The sequence below is a fragment of the Nannobrachium achirus genome, assembly GCF_963921795.1.
Source record: "Nannobrachium achirus genome assembly, chromosome: 3".
Lineage (NCBI taxonomy): Eukaryota > Metazoa > Chordata > Actinopteri > Myctophiformes > Myctophidae > Nannobrachium > Nannobrachium achirus.
In genome coordinates, this window is record NC_137812.1 from 37116061 (window position 1) to 37124160 (window position 8100).

Genomic DNA, 8100 nt, shown 5'->3' on the forward strand with positions numbered 1-8100 from the left:
ACCCATTGACTTATAATGGGAATAGCAAAAACTCACATTCAATTATTTTTTCTCTTGCAAACCATAGGGGCTACAGTTTCAACACTTGGAGAGTAGATGCATAATGAGTTCAAGGAATAAATAAAAAATAATATTGTCAGTCAGCCTCATGGTGGCGCTATAACAGCTCACTTTACGTTTTGGCTTATAACTCTTGAACCGTAGGTCGGAAAATTAAAATTATTTTTTTCCTGGATTCCTTGGGTCATGACGCATCTCCTCATATAGGCCACGCCCATTTGCGTCAGGATAGATTTTCCGCCATTTTGAATTTTCTTCAAAACACACTTTTTGCTCCTTTTCCTACATATTTTCTCCAAATGTCACAAAAATCGGTACACATGATCTATGGACCCATGCGATAAACATATTCAAGCGATATTTCGATAGTCCATACCGTTCGTCTGGAACACGCTTCCAAAGTTAGCGAGAAGGGCCCATTTTGCCAAAAATAGCCATAAATCATAAACGAAACATCCAGTCAACACCAAATTTTAACCACAAGTTGCGGGTGGGATATTCAACAAATCCCCAAAAGCATTTCCTCTTCGACCCTTAGGGGGCGCCACAAACGCACACAACCTAACCGTTTCGTGCCAAAACGCGTTTTTTCAGAGGGAACGACCCTCTCAAAACGAAACACAAACGATCTCGGGAGTGACGCGACAACGAGGCGCATCCCCGCCGCTCGCGCCGGGGCGGGTCGGGCAACCACACTCGCAATTTCCCAAATTGCACATTTTCTAGTTAGTGTGGTTGCCCTTACAGGGCAACACACTATAGTTCTAGGGAAACTTTATTATTCTTGACCTCTAGTGTAACCTTTTTTTCGGCGCGAATCTCCTCCCACAGTTTTTGCGCCACACACTCGCGCCATATGTCAAATCGACCGGCTTGATCGGGAATAGTGTGCTATTACTTTTCTAAGAGAAAAGTTGTATAGTTTAATTGATATTAATTTATTAGTGAATTAATTTTCCCCATTGACTTATAATGGGAATCGAAAAAACTCACATTCAATTATTTTTCCCTCGCAAACCATAGGGTCTACAGTTTCAAAACTTGGAGAGGAGATTCATAATAATTGTAAGAATTAATTTTAAAAAAATTACATCAGTCGGCCACATGGTGGCGCTATAACAGCCCACTTTACGTTTTGGCCTGTAACTCTTGAACCGTAGGTCGGAAAATTAAAATTATTTTTTCCCTGGATTCCTTGGGTCATGACGCATCTCCCCATATAGGCCACGCCCATTTGCGTCAGGATAGATTTTCCGACATTTTGAATTTTCTTCAAAACACACTTTTTGCTCCTTTTCCCACATATTTTCTCCAAATGTCATAAAAATCGGTACACAAGATCTCTGAACCCACGCGATAAACATATTCAAGCGATATTTCGATAGTCCATACCGTTCGTCCGGAACACGCTTCCGAAGTTAGCGAGAGGGGCCCGTTTTGCCAAAAATAGCCATAAATCAAAAACGAAACATCCAGTCAACACCAAATTTTAACCACAAGTTGCGGGTGGGATATTCAACAAATCCCCAAAAGCATTTCCACTTCGACCCTTAGGGGGCGCCACAAACGCACAAAACGTAACCGTTTCAGGCCAAAACGCGTTTTTCAGGGGGAACAACCCTCTCAAAACGAAAGACAAACGATCTCGGGAGCGACGTGACAACATAATCGTCTTGCTAAACTCGTGGGAGGGGGGCGGGGCGGGCAACCACACTCGCAATTTCACAAATTGCACATTTTCTAGTTTCTATACTATACTAGTCATATCAAGTTCTCCTCAAAACTTCGGTTCCTTTCTACTCCTACATACTTAGTGAGAAAATGAAAATAAAAACATCAATGTGTTCAGTTTACAGTGGTGAAGTGTGCTATTACTTTTTACAGCAATCGGCCAAATGGTGGCGCTGTAGGAAGCCTTCGAAAGTGCGATCTTTGAACAGGTATAGCTCATGCTGTGTTTGAGGTACAGGCATGAAACCTGTATACACTTATGCGTCTCCTCATGCCGAACAACTTTTACCCTCTAACTTTTGACCTCTGACCTTTAGGTCTCCCACAATTCGGAATTATATGAAAAACAGTAAAAATCTATCTCCTCCTGGGTTTTTTTCGATACGCGCACGAAACTTTTTTCACATGAACTTTGGACCAATACGGTCAGATTTATCTCGGCGGATTTCTTTTAAAGTGAAATATCATTTTTTAATAATTCAATAAATATTGCGGTTTTATGCAAATTATTCTTCTGCCTCTAAATCATGCATGCAAAGTTACACGTTCATGGCATTTGGCAAAGATGTGGAGGGTTAGTCAAAGTATCACTGAAACCAATTTTATTCCAATCGGCCAAAGGGGGGCGCTATACGAAGCGTTTGAAAATTCAAACTTCAAACGGGCATAAGTCATGACTCGTTTCATTTGAAGACATGCAACTTGTTACACGCGTGCTTTGACTCAAGCGGAAGACATCTGTGTCGTTGTTAAGTAAGCTCCGCCCTTCGATTTTCCGCCACTTTGAGCAGTTTGTAAAACGCGTAAACCCGCTTTTATTCTGGAATTTTCGCGTCACGTGCACAAAACATTTTTTTACATGAACTTTGGACCGATATCTAAAGATCTGTCAGATCGGATTTCTTTAACATTGAAACATGCTTTTTTAAATAATTCAAACAATATTGCATTTTTATGCAAATTATTCTTCTGCCTCTAAAACATACATGCAAAGTCAGATTTTCATGACAAAATAGTGTAGAGGGTTAGTTCAAATATCACTGAAACCAATCTTACCCCAAATGGCCAAAGGGGGGCGCTATATAATTTTGAGCAGTTTGTAAAACGCTTAAACCCGTTTTTATTCTAGGATTTTTTTTGCAATTTGCATGAAACATTCTACACGCAATCTAAGGACCTTTATCTAACATGCCTATGAAGTGCACACAAAAAATTATAAAATAATAATAATAAATATAGCTGCAAGTGTAACCCTGGTTACTTATTGCAACCAAACGTGGCAACCCAACCAGACATGGCAACCTTGTCAAGCAAGGAGTATAAATAAAGGTTGAGGTGATGTCACTTCCTAGATTGCCACTCCCTCCCAACCCAGAGTGTTTGGAAGCAGCATGGTTCATGCTATGCTGCTGCAGCTGCCCTCATGCTGTATACTTTCTGTGCCTATCCATACCTACTCAGCGGTGAGTTCATATCAACTGGTTTATTCTCAATGGCTTGGTCGATTGTGTTGAAATGGGTCTGCTAGCTGTTTGGTGTTTTAGCACAAATGCTGTGTAACAAGGGGTTTACTTGACTGTGCTAAACTCCTAGCAGACCAAACAAATGTGTACAAGCTCAAACTGCTTGGTTTTCATTATTCACTAAAGTGAATTACATTTGCGTTTTGAAGTATTTCATTTGGGTTTTTGAACTATCTGATTTTGAGTTTGAAAGATTTTGAGTTTTGAAGTAATGACTTTTGTTTCTTTATAAAGTAATGATTTATTTGAGAAATATATTTTTATTTTCTTAATGCATGCATGCTATTATGAGCTTGAAATATTGACTTTAATGAGAATCATGAAATGAAAAGTAACATTCATGTTGACTTAGAATTGAATTATATTGTACAATAGACTGATTGCTTTATTTTCACCTGGCCTTTTTCAGGTCAGGTTTTTTGTGACACGAGCTGATGAGCTCTGGCGAGCCTCCCATTGAACCTGCTGGACCTTGAACCCCTCCTCCCATGGTGTTTGGTAGGAACCTGTGTTCCCCTTGTGTTCTCTCTCTCACTGAGGCACTGAGCCCAATCCCATGCCCAATCCCAATGCCCAATCCCAATGAACTGAACTGAACTCGAACTCTTTAAAGGGCCCCCATTTGTTATTTTTCATGTTGTTGCAACTGTTGATTTTCTTATCTGTCTGAAAAGTTTTCAATATATATTTCTGTTTAAACTTGCAACTTTGACTCCGTCTCCAATTTCTTTGGTATTCACACTACAAACTGAGCTCTCAGCAGCCGAACCTGGTTACTTCTGGTTTTTATGCAGTCATATCTCATTTATAACAGTGTAACAGCGTTATCCATTGTGCAACTTGCTACACAAGCAGCGATAAAGTGGCCAAAGCCAAAAACACCTCAAATCATGAACACAGCCTGCAATGTGCATGAAATCTTGCAAGCACATTCCCAATAGGTCAAGGAACAGATACCACCCTTCTTACATTGGCCTGTTATAGCGCCACCAGCGGGTCAACTTTTGCACAACACATTTTTGGAACAAAATGGACCAATCTTTTTTTATATATAAACTTTATTCCACAAAATTCTCACATAGCCATCAATTCACAGTTTCACATATCATGCATACAATACATTGTATCTTCATTGTATCTTCAAGTAAATCACACTGAGCAAGTAAGTATGTTCGTTTCTTAAAAGTCATGAATTGTTCTTAACGCAAGGTTGGTGCTTTCTTTGTGGTTTTTCTTTTGGACCAATCTTTGACGTCAGTAACGTCAAAGAGAGCACTGCCTGCGATCTTGACATTTTGTACTTTTATAGCCATTGTTTTCCGGCTTGAAGCGAGCCCACAATTGTTTCGAAGGAACAATATTTTTCTAGTGACAATATCTAACCGTCATATCAAGTTCTCCTCAAAACATCGGTTCCTTTCTACTCCTACATACTTAGTGAGAAAATGAAAATAAAAACATCAATGTGTTCAGCTTACTGTGGCGACGTGTGCTATTACTTTTTACAGCAATTGGCCAAATGGTGGCGCTGTAGGAAGCCTTCGAAAGTGCGAACTTTGAACAGGTATAGCTCATGCTCTGTTATACGTACAGCCATGAAACCTGTATACACGTATGCGTCTCCTCATGCCGAACAATTTTTACGCTCTGACTTTTGACCTCTGATCTTCAGATCCCTCAGAATTTGGAATTATATGAAAAACAGTAAAAATCTATCTCCTCCTGGGATCTTTGCGATACGCGCATGAAACTTTTTTCACATGAACTTTGGACCAATACGGTCAAACTAGTCTCGGCGGATTTCTTTTAAAGTGAAATATATTTTATTAATAATTCAATCAATGTTGCGGTTTTATGCAAATTATTCTTCGGCCTCTAAATCATACATGCAAAGTTACACGTTCATGGCATTTGGCAAAGATGTGGAGGGTTAGTCAAAGTATCACTGAAACCAATTTTATTCCAATCGGCCAAAGGGGGGCGCTATACGAAGCGTTTGAAAATTCAAACTTCAAACGGGCACAAGTCATGACTCGTTTCGTTTGAAGACATGCAACTTGTTACACGCGTGCTTTGACTCGAGCGGAAGACATCTGTGTCGTTGTTAAGTAAGCTCCGCCCCCCGATTTTCCGCCATATTGAGCAGTTTGTAAAACGCGTAAACCCGCTTTTATTCTGGAATTTTCACTCCACGTGCACAAAACTTTTTTTACGTGAACTTTGGACCGATATCTAAAGATCTGTCAGATCGGATTTCTTTAAAATTGAAACATGCTTTTTAAAATAAATTCAATGAATATTGCAGTTTTATGCAAATTATTCTTCTGCCTCTAAATCATACATGCAAAGTAACATGTTCATGGCATTTGGCAAAGATGTAGAGTGTTAGTCCAAATAGCACTAAAACCAATCTTACCCCAATTGGCCAAAGGGGGGCGCTATATCATTTTGAGCAGTTTGTGAAACGCTTAAACCCGTTAGGATTTATTTTTGCAATTTGCATGAAACATACTACACACAATCTAAGGACCTTTATCTAATATGCCTATGAAGTGCACACACACAAAAAAAATAATAATAATGAATATAGCTGCAAGCAGCGATAAAGTGTCCAAAGCCAAAAACACCTCAAATCATGAACACAGCCTGCAATGTGCGTGAAATCTTGCAAGCACATTCCCAATAGGTCAAGGAGCAGATACCACCCTTCTTACATTGGCCTGTTATAGCGCCACCAGCGGGTCAACTTTTGCACAACACATTTTTGGAACAAAATGGACCAATCTTTGACGTCAGTAACGTCAAAGAGAGCACTGCCTGCGATCTTGACATTTTGTACTTTTATAGCCATTGTTTTCCGGCTTGAAGCGAGCCCACAATTGTTTCGAAGGAACAATATTTTTCTAGTTGTGGGCTCGCCTATAAGGCGAGCACACTTTAGATATTGTCATTATTTATTTATTTATTTATCTATCAGGCAGGCATATCAAGTATCAAAAACTTCGGTTCCTTTCTACTCCTACATACTTAGTGAGAAAATGAAAATAAAAACATCAATGTGTTCAGTTTACAGTGGCGAAGTGTGCTATTACTTTTTACAGCAATCGGCCAAATGGTGGCGCTGTAGGAAGCCTTCGAAAGTGCGAACTTTGAACAGGTATAGCTCATGCTGTGTTTGAGGTACAGGCATGAAACCTGTATACACGTATGCGTCTCCTCATGCCGAACAACTTTTAGCCTCTGACTTTTGACCTCTGACCTTTAGATCTCCCACAATTCGGAATTATATGAAAAACAGTAAAAATCTATCTCCTCCTGGGTTTTTTTCGATACGCGCACAAAACATTTTTCACATGAACTTTGGACCAATACGGTCAAACTAATCTCGGCGGATTTCTTTTAAAGTGAAATATAATTTTTTAATAATTCAATAAATATTGCAGTTTTATGCAAATTATTCTTCGGCCTCTAAATCATACATGCAAAGTTACACGTTCATGGCATTTGGCAAAGATGTAGAGGGTTAGTCAAGGTATCACTGAAACCAATTTTATTCCAATCGGCCAAAGGGGGGCGCTATACGAAGCGTCTGAAAATTCAAACTTCAAACGGGCATAAGTCATGACTCGTTTCGTTTGAAGACATGCAACTTGTTACACGCGTGCTTTGACTCAAGCGGAAGACATCTGTGTCGTTGTTAAGTAAGCTCCGCCCTTCGATTTTCCGCCACTTTGAGCAGTTTGTAAAACGCGTAAACCCGCTTTTATTCTGGAATTTTCGTGTCACGTGCACAAAACTTTTTTTACGTGAACTTTGGACCGATATCTAAAGATCTGTCAGATCGGATTTCTTTAACATTGAAACATGCTTTTTTAAATAATTCAAACAATATTGCATTTTTATGCAAATTATTCTTCTGCCTCTAAAACATACAAGCAAAGTCACATTTTCATGACAAAATAGTGTAGAGGGTTAGTTCAAATATCACTGAAACCAATCTTACCCCAAATGGCCAAAGGGGGGCGCTATATAATTTTGAGCAGTTTGTAAAACGCTTAAACCCGTTTTTATTCTAGGATTTTTTTTGCAATTTGCATGAAACATTCTACACGCAATCTAAGGACCTTTATCTAACATGCCTATGAAGTGCACACAAAAAAATTATAAAATAATAATAATAAATATAGCTGCAAGCAGCGATAAAGTGTCCAAAGCCAAAAACACCTCAAATCATGAACACAGCCTGGGATGTGCGTGAAATCTTGCAAGCACATTCCCAATAGGTCAAGGAACAGATACCAACCTTCTCACATTGGCCTGTTATAGCGCCACCAGCGGGTCAACTTTTGCACAACACATTTTTGGAACAAAATGGACCAATCTTTGACGTCAGTAACGTCAAAGAGAGCACCGCCTGCGATCTTGACATTTTGTGCTTTTATAGCCATTGTTTTCCGGCTTGAAGCGAGCCCACAATTGTTTCGAAGGAACAATATTTTTCTAGTGACAATATCTAACCGTCATATCAAGTTCTCCTCAAAACTTCGGTTCCTTTCTACTCCTACATACTTAGTGAGAAAATGAAAATAAAAACATCAATGTGTTCAGCTTACTGTGGCGACGTGTGCTATTACTTTTTACAGCAATCGGCCAAATGGTGGCGCTGTAGGAAGCCTTCGAAAGTGCGAACTTTGAACAGGTATAGCTCATGCTCTGTTATACGTACAGCCATGAAACCTGTATACACGTATGCGTCTCCTCATGCCGAACAATTTTCACGCTCTGA

At 39.5% G+C, this 8100-nt stretch overlaps 1 long non-coding RNA gene across 1 annotated transcript; it reads left to right on the forward strand.

The window, feature by feature from the left end:
* Nucleotides 1-3149: 3149 nt before the first annotated feature.
* On the forward strand, nucleotides 3150-4020 carry LOC308281334. The gene is made up of 2 exons (XR_013961839.1): nucleotides 3150-3254; nucleotides 3724-4020. It is a non-coding gene; the product is annotated as an uncharacterized lncRNA (long non-coding RNA).
* The last annotated feature ends 4080 nt before the right edge of the window (nucleotides 4021-8100 follow it).